The sequence below is a fragment of the Myotis brandtii genome, unplaced genomic scaffold, assembly GCF_000412655.1.
Source record: "Myotis brandtii unplaced genomic scaffold, ASM41265v1 scaffold311, whole genome shotgun sequence".
Lineage (NCBI taxonomy): Eukaryota > Metazoa > Chordata > Mammalia > Chiroptera > Vespertilionidae > Myotis > Myotis brandtii.
Window position 1 is genome coordinate 1495263 of NW_005361913.1, and position 20546 is coordinate 1515808.

Sequence of the window (20546 nt, forward strand, 5' to 3'; positions counted from 1 at the left end):
GAGCAGTTATGGCTGCTCTCAGTCCCATCACCAGAGGATCTGCCTCTCAGAGTCCCAGCAACCACTGCAAACCTCGGAGAGAATGCTGCCCTCGTGTTCCGACCGATGCCAGACAGTCCCGCTTCTCCCGTTTGAGTCTGGGTCCCTAGAGACTCACCCGGATCTGGAGCTCAGAGCCTGAGACTCCTTCCCGATTGAAAACGACAACCGCGCCCTCAGCCACCAGCCCGCTCCGCGCGCACCTCCGCACCTTTGTATTTTCTGCACTGCGCCTCCTCTGCGCCTCGGTATGCTGTTCTCTTTCCTTCTAGTTGAAGAATTTCCCCTCAGCCAGCCTTCCTGTGGTTCTGGGTGATGTCCGTTCCGTCTTTTAGTTGTATTTTTGAAGTGGTTGTGCGAGGCAGCAAACTCTGGTGTTTACCTATGCCGCCATCTTGGTTTCTCGACTTTTTCATGGTCTTATTCCTGGCAAATAAAAAATCCTGAATTTATGTCTGCTTTTTAAGATGCAAATTTATACTTGAAATGATAAGAAGCTCTACCCCCAGAGTATCGGTCCTAGCTCTAAAGAATACCTGGAGAGATGGAGTGGTAAATTTAGTCTATGGAAGTATAAGAACAAAAGAAGCAAGATGCAACATCAATAAAGGAAAATTAACATGAAATAACTTAAGGGAGATACATGAGAAAGTGATGGGGAGATGCAAGGGGAAAAGAGGTTCGATTCTCAAACACAATCCAGGCAAGTTTGTCCTAAAGGATGTGTGTAAATATGTGCATCACATGGAATATGTTAATTCCTGGCTCTGAGCCCTCAGGGCCCATCCTGCAAATATAACCTGATAAGCTCTGAGAATACCAGGTAAACCACAGGTGATTGTTACCACAGGATTTTTATGTCCTGGTTGCTGGGGCAACCTGTGTTTATGCATGCTGTCCCAACATCATTATTAAGAGCATGCTTTGTCACTCTTAAAAGTGTCTTGATAGTAAACTATACGACTCATCTGTGCATGCTTCATTACATTTTACATGGTTTAGTGTGTCTGTATGTGTGTATAAGGAGGAAATAGAACTTTTAAAAGATATCCCTGGAAATATTATTTTATGTTATTACTTGATCTCACTGGGTTTCTCATGTTTTTGTAATTCTTATGTACCTTCCAGACGAAATGAACCAGGTGGTAAAAGTGCTCAAGACTATAAAGCCAGAATAATGTTCTCTCTCCTTGGCTCTTTTGCTATTGGCCCTCTTGTTTGAGCTGACTCTGTTTTAGTAAGTGAGCAACTATCAGTGCATTTTGATATATGATCTAAATTTGCAACAATATAGACACACTTTATCCTTCTCCTTCACAAATGGCTAAGTTAATTTAACAACTGTGTGTTGAGCACCTATGGTGTTGCAGGTACAACAATGAAAAGATTTGATAGTACAGGAGGAACACTTTTCTCTTTATAGAAACTCACGCAACTAAAAACAATTCAAGCAAGTTACATAAACAGTGGATGGTGGTCAACCTGAAGGTAATAATATAGATAGATCCTTTGTTCCCTAAGAGTCACAGGAGACGGAGTACAAGACATCTACCAAAGGTCATGCTCAGTCAGCTGGTACAATGGTTAGGAAAATTAGGGGCATATTAGAATGTAAGAACTGAGTTAGAATGAGTATACACAAGAGAGGCAGCAATGTAGATATAAAATTTGAGTTTACAAACAGAACTTGGAGATATTTTCCCAAAGTTGCCACCACTAAAGATTTGAAGAAAACAGAAGTTGTGATTCCTACCTTATCCTCATTAGACCTCACCTATTTGTCTTGAACAAAACCAAGACATCTGAGAGAATTATGTAGATTGATTTAAACTTAATCAAGCTGTGACTCCAATTCTAGATGTTGCTCCACATGTGGTTTCTTTACTAGAGCAAAGGGACTTAGCCCCTGATATTTGGTAGCCAATTATTGATTTGTTGAATTTTATCATTATGTTAGTAAAGAACCACCAAAAACAACAACCCCAATAATTGCTTTCAGCTTACAAAGCCAGAAATATATATTTTTTGTTCTATTTTAGAGCTATATCAATACTCCAGGCCTCTGTTATAATCTCATCTGCAGGAGCATTGATCACATCTCCTCCATTCAGCAAGACTTCAATCAGACCGTCCATTGATATCAGGCTGATAGGAATCAGGGATAGGAAGTAGCAGCTCTCTTGGATATTTTGGAAAGAAAGAAGCAGGCGTGACAGAGGCTGAGAAGTGAATCCCACTAGAATACACGGGCCTGGCAGCTTGGTAAAACATTCAAGGCAGGTTACAAGATCCTTTCCAAGCTTAAGGAAACAACAACAAAACAAAACAAACAAAAAAGATTAAACAAAATTACCACACTTGATCCTTCTAGTTAAGTTACTAAGAAAGAGATGTAATGCCTAGTGAGTTTCTTTGGATTTCGAAAGCCACATTTGCTCATTTTTGGTACAACTATTTTTTTAAAATGGTAGTTTTGAGTGTGACCTAAAGTGAGAGAGCTTTGCCATAGGTCACACTTGCTATGTGGGCTGTTCTGTCACTCAGGCCATATCAGCCAGCTGGCCCAATGGTTCCCCAAGTGTCTATGGCTGACAGGTATGCTCTGTGACGCCTTTGTTGAGCTTAAACACTGTATGAGTTTAAGAACAAAATCATGTCATCCTCAGAGAAAACTCTTCTCCTTTCAAGAAGCAACCTCCAGCTTATCACCAGGAGAGTAGAGAAGGAACACTGTCTGAGGGGCCCTGCTTCTCTGTCATCTAGATGCCACAATGAACTAGGTGTGGGGTGGTCTGCTAGGTGACAGAGTTGGATGTGCACAGCCATGTTCTGTCATCAGGTCGCAGCAGCACATGTGAGATTGGGGCGTGTGCAGTCGCTGAAGGCACAGGTAAGTTGCATGAGGAAGTGGCTCAGATTCCCATGACTCTCACGCTTGTTACACTGCTTTATGTCTCTCAACAATCACCTACCATCTCATGGATAGCTCCCAGGGCATGAACTGCCAGAAGAAGAGAAAATTGGGCCCTGATTTATAGATGACTGTGCACAATATGCTGAATCTATTTAACAGTAGGTGTTTCCAGTAATAAGTACATATACCAGGGAGGCCCCAAAGGATAGTAAAGAAGATAAATCCTCCCAGAGGGCAAATAATTTAACATTAGACATGGTTTCTCACTTTACTTGGAAAGGAAGATGTCCAGATATATGATATATGTGAATTCATGGGCAATGGTTAATAATTGGACTGAATGGTAAAAAAGTAATAATTAAAAAATAGAAAGGAACATGATTGAAATTTGGTAACAAGGACATCTATGAGAAAAGTTAATGCATAGATCTCTTCAAATAGACCCAGAGTAAAAAGATATTTGTGTCCATTGTAAATGTTCATAAATAAAACTATGAGAAGATGTTTGGACACCCTGGGCAAGATGACTCATTCTATGAATGTCAGTCAGCCTGTTTCCCAAGTCACCTCTATCCTTACACAATGAGCTTGTGAAAAAAGTGGCCATGGAAGTAGGAATGGAGATCATGCATGAACTCAGCAAAACAGATATCTGTCCAACAGTTCTGTTCTGGCTACAGGCAGTGCTGAGTTCCCAAACTGCCAACAGCAAAGGTCAACCCTCAGCCCCCACTATGGCACACAGAGTATGAGCCAGCCATCTGCTTGCAGGTTGGTTATGTTGGGTGATTTCCATCATGGAAGGGGCGGCACTCTTTCTCACGAGAATAGATCCTTACTCTGGATTTAGAATTGCCTTTTCTGCTCAAAATTCTGCTTCCAAAACAACTATATGTGGACTTAAGAGAATGTGTGTGTGCTGTGATAATAACCCATGCAAATTGAATCTGACCAGCTGCAACACTAAGGGGCTGCTGCAATGAGTTTATGCTCATGAAAGGCATTGGTTTTTACCATGTCTTCCATCACCTGGATTAGCTGAACAGTTAAAATTATGAAATGGTCTTTTAAAGACTCAGTTACAGTGCCAGCTGTTTTGTGCAATGTCCTCCAGGCTACAGAGCATGTTTTGAACCAGCAACCTGTTGACGGTGCTGTTTCTTCCATAGCCAGTAGGCACAAGTCTGGGAATCAAGAAATGGGATGTGACTGATCATCTCACTATTATGGTTAATCTTCTCCTAGCAAACATTTTGCCTCCTGTTTCCACAATATTAGGCTCTGCTAGTTTAGACATCTTTGTTTTCATAGAAGAAATGCTTCCACCAGAGGGCACATGCTGTTTCCATTAAACTGGAAGTTAAATTTGCCACCTGGCTATTCTGGGTTTCTCATACCACTAAACTATGAGGCATGAGGCAGGGACAATTGGTATTCTTTTTGAAAGTATTTTTATTGATTTCAAAGAGGAAGGGAGAGGGAGAGAGATGGATAGAAACATCAATGATGATAGAGAATCATTGATTGGCTGCCTCCTGCATGCCCCCAACTGAGGATCAAGCCCACAACCCGGGCCTGTGCCCTTGACCTTTCAGTTCGCAGGCTGACACTCTATCCACCGAGCCAAATTGGCTCAGGAGACAATTTATACTATTATGGGGAATTCATCGCTACTACATAATAGACATAAAGAGGAATATGTTCGTGACAGAGGAATGTGTCTGGCACACCTCTTCTAACTACCATGTTTTGTGATGAATTAATTGTAAACTACAAACTAATGCAGGCAGAACTGGAAATTACAGATTCTTCAGTCAATGAAGGTTTCAATAACCTCACGCACAAAGAAAGCATCACCAGGTAAGTTACTTTATGAGGGCAAAGAGAATTAAAAAATGGGTATTAGGAGAACACTATAAATACCAAATAGGACTGCATGATCAATTCCAGAAATGATGACTATCTAATCAAAGGTATGTTAGCAATTAATACAGTATATCTCAATATTTCATTTATAAAATATCAAAACTGTTGTGTGACTCAGCTAGAAGCGAAACTAATATCATCCAAAGATGGATAAATGGATTTGATCCTTTTTGGGGCAAATGTAAATGTGTACTAGGAATAATTTATCATGTTAGAAATATTTTGCTATTCTCTTTCTGTGTGAGTTAAACATGATGAAAAGAGGTGGGTAAGGGCGACAGGTTGACAGGACATAGACTCTTCCAAATAGTGATATGTCAGTGCGGTTAGGCTGTGAGCTACATTTCCGGATTCCTTTTCCCTTAGGGTTCTAAGTCAGAAGTGAAAAGGGAATGGTACACAAGACATGGAAGCAGCTATTACTCAAGCGAGATCATTTCAATGAGAAACAGTGATGAGCAGACTGGTGTAGCCAGTAGATCCCAGGTGCTTTCACTGTCCTCTGCTTCACATACAGTTCATCTTCCTGCCCCAGAGGCTCTGTTATGTAATAACAGCCCTAGACCCAACACTGGACACCTGGCTGCAAACCTATACATGTATGACTACACAGTGGCAAAAGCTTTACACGGACCCCTTCTTTCATGATCCCATTTGGTGAATAATATGCTTCACTCCCCTGCTTTCCCTGCAAGACCCGTATTAGGATTTGTCAGGGCATGTTAAGGAAAATGAGAATGAATCATTGAACAATTAAAGAGCCATGTTTTGAGGTTACTGAATAAAGGCATATGCTTTTAGACAGCTGGTTCTGAGAATACAGAATAAATTAAGGGTATCTCTGCACTTGTAAAACAACAAGCTGAATGGAGAAAATACTCACTCTGAGGCAACCCATGTATCCGTGTTTCATGGATGCAGACAATTATAACCAGATTTCCCAACACTGAGGTGTTTCAAATGAACAGAGTTGTTTTGGGATGTGTCTAGAGCTGCAGCCCACCTGTGTTGGCATCTGGTCATTCTCTATTTCTTACAATTCCCATGCTCTACATATCCAGGCCTAGGCATATAGCCACACAACCAAGATGCCTGCAGTTATTGTGGAATTCAAGTGTTGTTTTTTTTTTAAGTGTGTGAATTAAGGGTTGGTAAATATATAAAACTCTGTATCTCTCTTGTTTCAAACTCCAAACTTCTCTTCAGCTGCCTGCCAGCTGTTTGCAATCGGCGATTCACTCCCCGATGCCAGTTCACCTCATTGATCAGGTTGAAATAAGTTCACCAGGGCCATCTCCTTCCCCAGGATGCTTTTAGAAGATTCTTTACTCTACTCCCAAGGTGGAGATAAATGCTTTACAGAGATTCTAAATAAAATGATCATGGTTCATGATATTTAAATATTAAGCATATAGAATCACTTTTACTAGAATATGACAGGGCTCATTCTGTCCAAGCTTCCCTTTCCTTTTAAAAAGCATCCATAACTATTTCATACTTTAGGTAAAAATAGGCCATATATACTGCAATCTAGGTAATGAGTTTCTCACGTCTGACCAACTTGTAGGTTCAACTAGGGTATGATTAATAACAAAAATTGCCGTTTTCCTACCCTTCCTGAGAGAATCCCAACGTAGCTAGCCCCTGTAGCAGGCTTCTGATATTTTCTTTTCTGTTGCTACTTGAGTTTTCCTTAGAGCTTCTCCAGGCTTTGTGCTGATTGACTCTTCGCAGGCATAGCTGCTGTTCCGGTCACACTGCCTTATGATTTCACTCTTCCCTTTGTTGCTGCCAGTAGCCTGATCACAGAGGGCAGCCCAGCCCCAGTGATGCCCTTTCTGAAAGAGCCGAAGGGCCCTCTCCCCACACTATTGCAATGTTTTATCAAGCCATAAACAGAGGTTTTTTTTTTTTTACTCTGTTTTGTATAGAACTCCAAGTGGTTGATGAGCTCTATCATTTGACTAATTTTAATTATATTGCATTGAGTCCTCAGAATATTGGTTCAAAATCCCCCAGGGGCTAATTTGGAAGACAAGTTCCTTCTTGATAATCTCATCTCTATCCCCATCTCTTTCCACTGATACACAATTAGTATCCGTGAATAGAATCAGCACATCCTAATAGTTGCCTCAGAGTGAGTATTTTCTCCATTCAGCTTGTTGTTTTACAAGTGCAGAGATACCCTTAATTTATTCTGTATTCTCAGAACCAGCTGTCTAAAAGCATATGCCTTTATTCAGTAACCTCAAAACATGGCTCTTTAATTGTTCAATGATTCATTCTCATTTTTCTTAACATGCCCTGACAAATCCTAAGTGCCAAAGTGCTAATAAAGGGCCCAGATTAATACTCCCAGATGTGTGTGTGTAAAATATTTTTTCACAACTTGTAAGTCCTAACATTATTACATTGAGCTTAGAGCAGCCAGGTCCTGTGTTTCCAGGTACTTTACAATGTACCTCATGACATATATAGAGGAAAAGACTGTACTTGGGTGTTTATATGACATGTATAACTAGATAATTAATACACATTGTAATTATATACATCAAAAATATCAATTCTTTTATTTCATTTTTCCTAGCTGACAAGAGAGAAAGTACCAAAACAGATACTGTGCTTGTGTAAGTAAAATATTCCTATTACGTGACGACATAAATCACTATGTGAGAAGTAGTATTCCATGGCAAGGAAAAATAACTTTTTTCCTTTGCTTTATTATTACAATCTGAAATGCTGACATTTTCCTCCAAGGTCTGAAAAGAAAAAGCAACCCAAATTTTTTAAAAAATAGAGCTCTCTTCTTCTTTCTATGAGCTACAAAAAATACTTCCTTCTTTTAAGACTCATTGAAATAATTTATTATCAGCTGCTATTAAAATCCTTCCCATTCATTGAGTTTAGAAAGCCTGGAGTCAAAAGAACTAAAATCTCCCAGTTCTCCTCTCATTCTCTAAAAGCTAGAGAACTGTGGATTTAACTAAATAAAAAGTGGCATTGTAAAAGTTTCAGCAAATAATGGCTCTTAAAGGAAGAGTCCAGACCGAGTCATAGGGGCCCAGAAGAGTCAGCCTGTGACGGGAAGCTGCTTTGGCACAGTGGGGGTTGAGAGCTGTAAGGTTTGTGTCCCCTTTGTGGAGTCCAGGTGTTCACTGAGCTGAAGAAGGACCTTTTTGTCCATATTTCTTTAGTGTTTTCCTCCCCCTTCCCATCCAGCCATGGGTCAGACACTCCAAATTGAGAAAGAAAACTGCTTTTCTATGGGATCATAGAATTTTCTGCACAATAGGAATACACTAGCTGAAGAGGTCAATCCAAAACTGAAAAACTAAATGAAGGGGTTTGGAAATATAAACTCGAAGTTGTGAGGCTTTGTCACCTGCTGCTGCTCTTCCAGCTAATAATGGAGTAATTGCTAATTCATGACGAGAAGCCAAAAGGAGGATGATTATGCATGTGCCCGTACAATGGTAAGAAGTGGCACTTTGTTTCTTGTGGCTGCCACCCAACAAAGGCAGCAGTGAGAAGCAGGGTCTGGTTACCCTGGTAGCCGTGGTGCTGAAGCCGGCCATCCTGGCATCACTCCGATGGGCCGTCTTTGTACTCAAAGACGACCAGTGGCCTCCCCGTGGAAAAGATGAATATGTGGGCCTTTACACAACATCTCGGCTTAAATTAGTGGGATACATGGGGCCTCTTGCAGCACCTGCTCCCGTTCTCAGATTCCAGCTCTGCTGGGAATTATTATCTAGCTCCCTTCTCCTCTCTCCCTCTCCCTTTGCAATTATGTTTAATCCCACAGACACCTGCCTTGGCTTTGGGGGACTACTGATAAAAAGAGATGAAAAGACCCTTTTTCCATTTGTATCCAAATCTACCAAATAAACACAACAGGCTCTGGCTAATTAAACATGTCTAGGGGGAAGGTGTGAGAAACCCCGTGAATAAGATTCTGAGTGTGTACTCTAATTCTATGGGGTCATCTTCACGGGGCTCCAAATTCAGAAAAAATATCTACCTATTTAAAACCTTCCATCTCTGAAGCTTCTAATAACAGTTCTGGGTAGATCTTCTGTGGTGTTCGGATTTTCAGTGCAGGGTCATTTGAAAAGCCTTGAATTCCCCAAATAGGAGACTTACATCTTCCCACCCTCCCTTATCACCCAGATTTAAAATTTGTTTCATTAAAATTATGTTCAAATTACTTTTACATAACAAAGTAGCAGGCATCTCAGGCTACCATCTTCTGAAATAGCTATGTTTGAAATAAAACATTTCAGAAAACTGTAGGTTTTGTTCTGAGTTTTCATCAGCATGCTATATGGAAGCAAATGTTTGTGTTTTTTATAAATCTGTAAACAGTTGTGAAATGAAAGGATCCTGGGACATACGTGCTTTGATGAAGTTTAAATCAAAGATTTGAGAGGAAAAAGTGGAGAGACTGTGTGTGGAATGCGAAAAGATTGTAAGTAACATAAAATAATATCTTTGTACACAAAGTAATTAACAAAAAATAGAAATTTCCTTTCCTTTTCCACCCTGCAGGTGAATGTAGTTGATAAAATCATGCAGAAGTCCAAAGCAAGGCCCTTTACGTTCCATGGGAATTTGTGGATAGAGGTGGGTAGAGCAGAGCATCAGTTTGGATCACTCTCTTGCATGAATGTAATAACATGTTTTTGTTTGTTTATTTGTTTAGGAACAGAGGTAAAGAAAAAACAATATAAATATACAAACAAGTTTACAGTCAAAATGAAAAATCATATGGACACACACAAAAAAAATCCTGCTTAAAAAACAAACATGCTATTGAAATAGTCTACTATCTATATAATAAAAGCCTAAGCAACCATTATGGCGAAATGACCAGAATGACCAGGGACTACGATACACACTGACCACCAGTGGGCAGATGCTCAATGCAGGAGCTGTCCCCTGGTGGTCAGTGTGCTCTTACAGGGGGAGTGCCGCTCAGCCAGAAGCTGGGCTCATAGCTGGTGAGTGCAGTGGCAGTGGTGGGAGTGCTAAGGAACAGCAAGCCGAGCAGTAAGGAGCAGCGAGCAGGTAGGCGGTAAGGAGCGAGGGGTCCTGGACTGCAAGAGGGATGTCCTCTGAGGGGTCCAGGATTGTGAGAAGGCGCAGGCCAGGAAGAGGGAGCCCCCTTCCCCCAGTGCACAAATTCCGTACAATGGGCCTCTAGTATAAATAATAATTGCCATGCAATATTTTGAGTTTAAGCCTAGATTGAAAAAACCATACAAGCATATGCATTTATGCATTTCTACTTTCCTTTCATCAGATTTGGCAAAATCACAATGTCTGCATAAATCTACTTAAATTTCATAATGACCAAACTCTACCTAAATCTGCCATAATATTATTCACGCTTTCTTGAACACATGTTGTTTCGAATCTGGATCAAGTAGTTCAGGAATATGTAATTCAACATCACATGAAATTTTATATTATTGTGGGAGAGTAATTAGAACATAGTGACAAACAAGAAGATTTTATTGGAAGAAGCAGAGCATCAACTATGAGGCATAATATTAAGGGCTGTGGATGTCTTAATGGGGCTGACTCTGCCTTGAGATAGTTTATTTCCCGAGGTGATAATCTTTGAAGTTGAGTATAGAAAAAAATAGAATCTCTATGCTCATTTATCTTTATCTAAAAACAAGAGAGGAATAAAATCCAATAGGGAAATGTACACAATATATGAACTGACTTACTCTGGAACCCCATTCCATCCATCTGCTAATTGCCCCATATATTACAGAGCAGGTGAGGTATCAGGATGAAGCGTCCACCCCACAGAGGGCCTGTCAGTGGTAAATGCACACAGGTGACAGCTTTAAAAATTGTACGATAGATTGCAAATTGCATGTCCCTGGTTAACTAGAATTTTAAATATTATCCTTTTTTAATGAAAGAGGCCTGAGGAGCAAATCTGTGTGAAAAACAATACAAATCATGTAATTATAGCACACAATAAAACATGGAGAGATGACCCTTGTCTACATTATATGAGCTCTTCCTAATGGCTCCGGGAGGCAAGAACAATGACACAATCAGACCTGACGAATTAATATTACAAAGAAGATGATTTGAAATAGAGGTATGTACCCACCATTGGTAATGAGACTTTAACTATGTATTCTATTGTGAGATTTTAACTAAGAACACTGCAGCTATCACATTTAGCAAGACATTAGAAAATATCATTCATGTTATTTTTATCTCATCCTTAAAGTTTTCCTTATTTTTGTGTGCATATAATAATGCACAGGTGCATTAGTACATTATTAGACCTATATATTACATATGTACACTCTTACATTATCTTGTCTAAGAAGCTTGTATTTGATTGCTGGTTCTGTTCTATGTTCTGTGTAATGTTGGTGAATCATAGAACCTTCCCAGACATTAGTTACCTCAAGTAGAAAATATTACTCAGTTACTATATCCAAGTTAATTGTTTGGGTTGGTAAAAACTTAATGATGCCTAGCCTCAGGAATCTTCTGCCAGGGTTTTAATGAAAAGTGGAAAAGTCCCATATGTTCTTTCCCAGAATCCTTGACCAACAGCCTATCTGTTAGACTACACTTCACAAACAAGATATCCCTTAGTTGAGATCTTACAACTTAAAGAAAACATGAAGCTATCTTTGGGCTCTGACTCAAAAACATTCTACATGTATGGTTTCCAAGGTAGTGTTGCTACCCAAAGCATAAGTATGCTTAGGAAATCTTCTTGAACTTTGGGTGACCTGAAATCTACCAGCACACATTACAGGCTGGGACATCTGGTGGTCAATAAAGTTACTTATTTATTTATTTATTTATTTTACATGAAGCAGCTGGACGTGAGCAGATGACCAGGCGCTGTGCAATCAGAGTGTGAAGAGCTGAATTACTAAATCATATTAGGCTTCTTAGGCACTTGCTTAAGCGCTGCATGTGCCTTTTTAATTTTCCTTTATTAAGGTTGTCCCCAAACATAGCAGTGCTAGCAGTGGGGTTATTAGTGACTTATTTGCTTCATTAAAATTTATGGCACTTTTTATATCCACCATCTGGGGCAATGTCTCCCCACCTCACTGTTAAAATGTAACTTAAAACTATGCCTGGCACTGATAATTCCTGAAAAAATACTCTATAGATGGAATTCTTTTTTTCTAATGCCAGAATTATCCTGCCAGGAGCTCGATACACAAACACCATACAGCACAGGCGATATTTCTAGTCCAACCACACTCAATCACTGCCAGAACACAGTCTTATATTCAAGCTTTTTTTTTTCTGTAAGTTTCTTGTTTATAGGTAAAGAAAAAAAGGAAGGGAGTTGTTATTTTAAAAGTTGTAAACCCGGTGGAAAAATGGAAAAAACTTAAAATGCCTTTGGCAGAATACTGCATATCTTGATCGCCTGTGGTTTAATTCAGGAATATTTGTGTTTAAGAGATTGCCAGTATATAAATAACGTGATAGATTTAAATTAAAAGACTGAGATATTGAAGAGTAGGTGGACTTTCAGGGCCTGCCTCATCCACAAAAATTGTCTGATTAAGTTTTGAGGGAAAAAAAATATTAGTAATGGGAGTGTCCACTTCCAAATTTAAGCTCTTGTCTCATATTCAAATGCTTGTGATGAAAATCTATGAAATTGGAATGGAAGAGTCTTCAATATAGAAACTGAAATGCATTTCACTGGGGAGCCCATAAGATGGGAAGGAGGGTATTCAGGATAACACTGCGGGCCTACATTCATTGAGGGTATAAATTCTGTCTACTAAACATTTGTTTTGTTCAAAACACACACACACACACACACACACACACACACACACACACACATACACACACACACACACTACTAGATTTCTTCATCTGGATATCATTCTTTTTAGTTTCCAAAATTCAACATCAAATTGTAAAAATACTACAGTAAAGAATTGAGTCAGGGTTGTTCAAAGAGAGCATATTCTGTTCCTATTTGTGCCATTTATTTGTGCAATCTCAGTGTTTATGTTTCCTCACTATAAAAGGAGAAGGGGATATTTTCTAAACCTATCAGTTAGAATTTACAATTATCAAATCAGAAGGTAAAGATTAAACATTTAAAAAAACAACAACAACATAGAGTTACTAAGAAGCAAGCTTTGTATTACTTTCTCCAGTAAGAAAATAAAGTATTTGCATATGAAAGGATCATATGAGGCTAGAATTTACCCTTCCAGATAATACTTAAAAAAAGTTGAATGGGAAAAAATATTATGAAAAAAATAATTGAATTCATTCTCTAGTGATGAAAATTATGTTCACTTTGTTATTCACATTCAGTTCAACTTTCTATGCCATAATAAATCATAAACTTCCAGATGAGACTGGATCCAAGTGTGAAAATAAATTTGAGAATGTCTGTTGCCCTCCTAAAATGGAAATGTAGTGTTAATATTAAAAGGATAGTGAAGACTGTATAATCCATTATTAATGATACAGATATGGATTACTTTTGCTGTAAACAGAAAAAGAATATAGGCTTAAATGTGAATGTTAAAATGTTACACACATTTCCACCTACACTAAGGATGTAGAAAGCCACAAGAAAGCATCGCTCCTATCCTAATGATAAGAAAAACTGTCTGATCTTAAACATTCATATTTTTTAATTTTTTACAAGGAAGCTATGTAAACTAAATTCTAAAAGGACCCCTGCAAGGAGGGGTGGGTCACATGAATATTTTACCTTTGCCAAGCATGGGAAGATAAGACAGCTGCCATAAAAATGGGCAAGGAAATTCTGAATAAAAGATTAACTAATTATGAAAGACTGAGTAGGAGTTAAAATGTTAGTTTAAACTCTCTAGAAGTACCACTCAAAAGGAGAGTCTGTACACCTTAGCTGCCATTATTTATTGACTTCCACTGGATCTTTATATAAGACTAGAGGCCCAGCACACGAAATTGTGCATGGTTAGGGTCCCTAGGCCTAGCCTGTGATCAGGGCCATTTTCTGCCCGCTCGCCCATCCCTGGCCACCGCTGCCACCACCAGCAACCTGGTTCCCCTTGCAGGCCCTCGTCCCGCACCACCGCCACCGCCGCAAGCCAGCTGGTTTCCCTTTAGGTCCTCATCCCACCCTGCCACCTCTGGGAGCCAGCCGGCTCCCCTCCCCTGCCCCAGGTCCTGCCCCGCCACTACCACCAGCCACCTGGTTCCCCTCACTGGCCCCCCACCTCAGGTCGTTATGCTTATGGTCTGGCCATTTATTATATAGGATATTAAGATAAAGTCAAGAGCACAGGTGTGCAGGTTCTGTCTTGGTTGAAAGATGGAGAAGTTCTACCGAGAGAAGCTTGTCTATTCATCTAGGTGACAAAATGATGATCAGCCCCTGATACCCATCCATAGGCCCCACTTGGACATGAGAACAACACACTCAGCTTTTGGAGGAAGAGAAAACTATCCTTTCACCTTCCCAGTCTCTAACATGATTTTAGACACAGAGATGCTGTAATTGATGGAAACATACAAAACCAACCTTCACAGTGCAGTGTAATGATGCAAAACACCTCCTACTGTAAAAGGACAGGAAAACAGCTGATACCCAGGAGTCTGCTCTGGTACAAGGTGAAAATCTTCTGTTCCTAGGAGAAGCCAGGAAAATCACTCTCATCAAAGATTCCCACCAAGATAGGGCAGATTTTGACTAACATGGGATGGTAGTGGATTGCACCCTTTCTACACCCTACATTTGAGTACAAGGCAGAGCTCGTTTGCCAGTAACAAAAACACTGACAATATTCCACTCCTACCACAGCCCTGCATCAAGTAAAAATTAGCAGAACTATACCCTGAGGAAAAGGCAAGAATGCAGTGAGAGACCTTGCTGAAATCTGGGGACGAAGCAGAAATGCAAAAACAAATAGCACTCCAGGCCTCACAGTAAGCAAAAGTGGCAGCAGTCTACCACTGGAAGGGTATGAAGTCTGACACAGACTGATAGTAACTAGAGCAACAATAAAACCAAACAGTCTAACTACAGACTAGAATGATTGAACCAAGTACAGTAATAGCTTCATAGAAGAATAAATATTATTTTCTTCAGTCTTTGCTACTGATTTATATACCATGTATGAGAAACAGAACAAAAATAAAAGGCAAAAAAAGCTCATTGTCAAAGGCAAAAAGCAATAAACAGAGAAATGACCCAGTTGTTGGAAAAGGGATTTAAAAATAACTATAGCTAATATGTTAAATGATATGGTAGAAATGATAAATAGCATACATGAACAGATGGTGAAGTTCAGCACAACTAGATAAAGAGTCAAATGGAAATGCTAAAAATGAAAAATACAATATTCGAGATAAATGATTTAATCAATTAGCTTAAAAGTAAACTGGACACAGCAAAGTAAAACAAATCAGTAAACTTGAAGATGGTAAAATAGAGATGACAACTGCAACACAAAGAAAAAGCAATAAAAAAATTGGAGCAGACTTCCTTGTTGTTTTGTTGATGGTTTCTTTTGCTGTGCAGAAGCTTTTTATTTTGATGTAGTCCCATTTGTTTATTTTCTCCTTAGTCTCCATTGCCCTAGGAACTGTGTTGGTGAAGATATTGCTATGACATATGTCTGCTATTTTGCTGCCTATTGAGTCTTGTAGGATTTTTATGGTTTCCCGTTTTACATTCAAGTCCTTTAGCCATTTTGAGTTTGTTTTTGTGTATGGTGTAAGTTGGTGATCTAGTTTCATTGTTTTGCATGTATCTGACCAAATTTCCCAGCACCATTTATTGAAGAGACTGTCTTGACTCTATTGTATGCTCTTGCCTCCTTTTTTGTCAATTAATTGAGCATAATGGATTGGGTTGATTACTGGGTTCTCTGTTCTGTTCCATTTGTCTATATGTCTGTTCTTGTGCCAGTACCAGGCAGTTTTGAGAACCATGGCTTGGTAATATAGCTTGATATCTGGTATTGTGATCCCTCCAACTTTGTTCTTCTTTCTCAGGATTGCTGTGGCTATTTGTGGTCTTTTTTTATTCCAGATAAATTTTTGGAGTGTTTATTCTAGATCTTTGAAGTATGCCATTGGTATTTTAATGGGGCTTGCATTTTAATGGGGATTGCATACCGTTTGCAACAGCATGGATAGAACCGGAGAGCATTAGGCTAAGCGAAATAAGCCAGTCAGAGAAAGATAAATATCACATGATTTCTCTCATATGTAAGATATATGGTCAACATAATTTGATGAACAAGAATAGATCCAGAGACAACTGGCAGGGGAGGGGGGAAGTTAGAGAGCAACCAAAGGACTTGTATGCATGCATAATAGCATAACCAATGGACACAGAAACTGGGGTGGTGGGGGCATCAATCGGGGAAAAAGGAGACATATGTAAAACTTTAGACATATGAAATTTACAGACTTGAAATGGAAGTTTCAAAAGAAGATAAATAGATTGGGGAAAATACAGATAGATTTCAATTAAAACGAAAAAAAAACGATATACTATGTGGCTGCTTCCATGTTAGCTAGACCAAATTAATAAAACTAGATGGCTTAAAAACAGAAATTGATTCTCTCACAATTCTGGAGACCAGAAGTCTGAAATCAGTATTACTGAACCAAAATCAAGAGGAGAATCTGTTCTTTGCTTCTTTAAGCTTCTGGTGATTCTGACAGTCATTGATTTGTGGCTGCACCACTCTAATACCTGCCTCTTGGTCATCTTCTCTTCACATCTGTCTGTGTCAAATCTCCCTCTGTCTCTCTCTCTCTCTCTCATAAAGACAAATATGTTTACATTTAGGAATCAGATAATATTCCTCTTTTAAGATTCTTAATTACATTTGCAAGGTCTTTGCCATATATGGTGATATATACTGGTTTCAGAGATTAGTTCATGATTATAGAGGCTTAGCTAAGAACACCATATAATTATTAATCAAAAGAAAACTTGAATGCCAATATTAATGTAAAATAGTAGATAAAATAAGAAGTAAAATTGTTAAGGTAAATAAGGGACATCACATAATGATAAGGAGGTTAATATCAATAAGTTATAATAATTAAAAATGTGTATGCTTCTAATAAAAGTGCCTTAAAATACACAGAGCAAAATACAACAGAAATAAAATAAAAATAGAAAAATCCACAAATAAAGATTTCAAAAAACCAAGCTCAGTAATTGTTAGAAGTAGGCAAAAAATTAGCAAGAATATAAACTTCAAAAATACTGTCAGCAATTTTGACCTTTTTAACATTTATAAAACACTGCTCAATAGCTGAAAGCAAATTCATTTTAAATACAATGGAATATTTTCCAAGTTATACATGTATTTGTGGGGAATAAAACAAAGTTCAAGAAATGCAAACAAAAGAAATTATACAAAATAATGTTTTCTAACCCAAGAGAAATAAAGCTAAAAAGTAAAGCCATGAAGGTATAAAGATGTTAAAACAATTCATGGGACACATGTAGGCATGTGCACTCGCCCGCTCACATACACACACACACACACACACACACACACACACACCAGAAATAAATTTTGTAAACTATAAGCAATGAGTAAAGGGAAATTTATAAGATTAAATGCTTACATATGAAAAGAAAAAAATCTGCAAAAATAATTATGTAAGACAGTACCATTAGAAATTAGCAAAGGAAGAATAATTAAATCTAAATTAAGCAGAAAGAAACAATAAAAAGATCCATGGAATGGAATACTGAGAAGCAATAGAGAAAAAACAAAGAAAGCAAAGCTGGTCCTGTGGAAATATCAGTACAAAGCCTTTATCCAGACTAATCAAGACAAAAAAAGTGAAAAGACAAAAATAAACAATATTGGGATTGAAAGAAATAGTTACAGAACATACAAATATTAAAAGGGTGATATTGGAATATTATAAACGATCTTTTTGCAAATAAATTCCACAATTCAGATGAAAAAGACAAATTAATTGAAAGATACATATGAAAAAGCTTACTCAAGAAGAAATAGATAGTCCAAATAGCCCAATTTATGTTTAATTGAACTCCCTTTGGGTTCAATTAAATAATTTGAATTTGTGATTTAAAACATTTTCAAAATTTCAGGCATGTATAATTTTATGTTGAATTATACCTAATATTTAAGAAATAAATAAGTATAATTCTACACATTTTCCCCTAAAATATAAAAGATAATGGTAAAATTTTCAACTAATTTTTTTAAGGCTAGAGTTACCCAGATAACAAAATGAGACCAAGGCATTACAAGAAATAAAAACTACATACCAATACCCCACAAGTAGAAAGAATAAAAAATTATTTATAAGTTATAAAATCATAATCACCACTTGAAAATAACCTTTAATATCCAAATGGATTTATCCCAGAAATACAATTTAACAAGTAAAAATTAATTTATATTCACAGACTAAGAAAGAAAAAGAAATAAATATATCAGTAGAGAGAGAAAAAAATATTTGACAAAAATATCCAATACACATTTGTGATGAAAAAAAATAATAATTCTCAGTAGACAATAAATAGAAAATAGTCTTGGTGGGGCAGCATCTTCCCAATACGCCAAGGTTAAGGGTTTGATTTTCAGTCAGGGCACATTCAAGAATCAGCCAATGAATGCATAAATAAGTGGAACAACAAATATCTCTCTCTCACTCTCTCCCCCCTTTCACTCTCTCTCTCTCTTCTTAATAAAGTGCATCTATGAAAATTTAGTGCTGACATCATAATTAATGCTGAAGTCAGATTTTCTTTGTGTTAATTTTGCTTGGGGTTTTCTGAATGTTTTAAATCTGTAATTTTATGTATTTTATTGATTTCAGTAAATTTCCAGCCATTATTTCTTCTAATATACCTTTTGTTCTATTATCCCTTTCCTCTCATTTGGCACTTTAATTGCAAATTTGGTAGATCTTTTCAATCATCTCACAACTACCTGAGGTGCTGCTGTTTCTTTTATCTTTATATTCTTTATTTCTACTGAATTGTCCAAATCTGTGGAATCTTTCCTATGCTATCTCTATTCTGCTGTCAAGTATATCCAGTAAATTTTTCATTTTAAATATTATATATCTCAATTCTATAATTTTCATAGGATTTCTATAGTTTCTCTTTCTGTCAATATGATATTTCTCTTACAGTTCTCAACTAATAATAGCTGCTCATATGCTAATTCCAACATCTATGAATAGAGTTGGTCTGTATTCATTGTCTTTTCTGTATACAATGGCTTATGTTTTCTTATTTCTTCTTATGTTGACTCATTTTGTATTGTATCCTGGACATCTCATTGAAACTCTGGACCTTACGTTCCTTTAAAGAGCTCTATGTTTGTTTTTGCAGGTTAATTTGGCTTAATTCAAATTGAAAATCCTATTTTGTTTTCCTAGCTGTTCAGTTATTTTAGTCTTGCTAAGGCTAAATAAAAACTACATACCAATACCTCACAAGTAGAAAGAATAAAAAATTATTTATCTACACTAATAAAAGAGAAACATGGTAATTGGCGTACGACCGCTACCCTTCCCATTGGCTAATCAGCATATCCTTATGCAAATTAACTGTCAGCCAAGATGGCGGCCGGCAGCCAGGCAGCTGGAAGCGAACATGAGGCTTGCTTGCTCCAGTGACTGCAGACTCCAACGTTCCCCGCCTGACTTGCCGGCCTCTGAGTTGCAACTCTAAGCAACTATGTACTATGTTGCAAATAAGAAGCTAAACAAAACCCCAGAAACCAGCTTTCAGCCTGCCGGGATCTCAGAGCTGAAGTTATACATTGTTTCGATTATAGAACGGCAAACAAACCAGATACGAAGCCTCAGAGCTAGAGCCAGAGCTAAAGCTGGCCCAGAATAAAATAAAAAAAGAGAAAAAAAAGGAGCGGTTGGGAGCTTCAGTCAACAACCGCCAGCCTGAAAGCAGCCCTCAGCCCCTCACCCAGACTGGCCAGGCACCCCAGTGGGGACCCCCACCCTGAAGGGGGTGTGACCAGCTGCAAACAGCCATCATCCCCTCATCCAGGCTGGCCAGGCACCCCAGTGGGGACCCCCACCCTGAAGGGGGTGTGACCAGCTGCAAACAGCCATCATCCCCTCATCCAGGCTGGCCAGGCACCCCAGTGGGGACCCCCACCCTGAAGGGGGTGTGACCAGCTGCAAACAGCCATCATCCCCTCATCCAGGCTGGCCAGGCACCCCAGTGGGGACCCCCACCCTGAAGGGGGTGTGACCAGCTGCAAACAGCCATCATCCCCTCATCCAGGCTGGCCAGGCACCCCAGTGGGGACCCCCACCCTGAAGGGGGTGTGACCAGCTGCAAACAGCCATCATCCCCTCATCCAGGCTGGCCAGGCACCCCAGTGGGGACCCCCACCCTGAAGGGGGTGTGACCAGCTGCAAACAGCCATCATCCCCTCATCCAGGCTGGCCAGGCACCCCAGTGGGGACCCCCACCCTGAAGGGGGTGTGACCAGCTGCAAACAGCCATCATCCCCTCATCCAGGCTGGCCAGGCACCCCAGTGGGGACCCCCACCCTGATCCAGGACACCCTTCAGGGCAAACCAGCCAGCCCCCAGGCCTTTATCCTATATAGTAAAAGGGTAATATGCCTCCCAGCACCGGGATCAGCGGAGCAGCGAG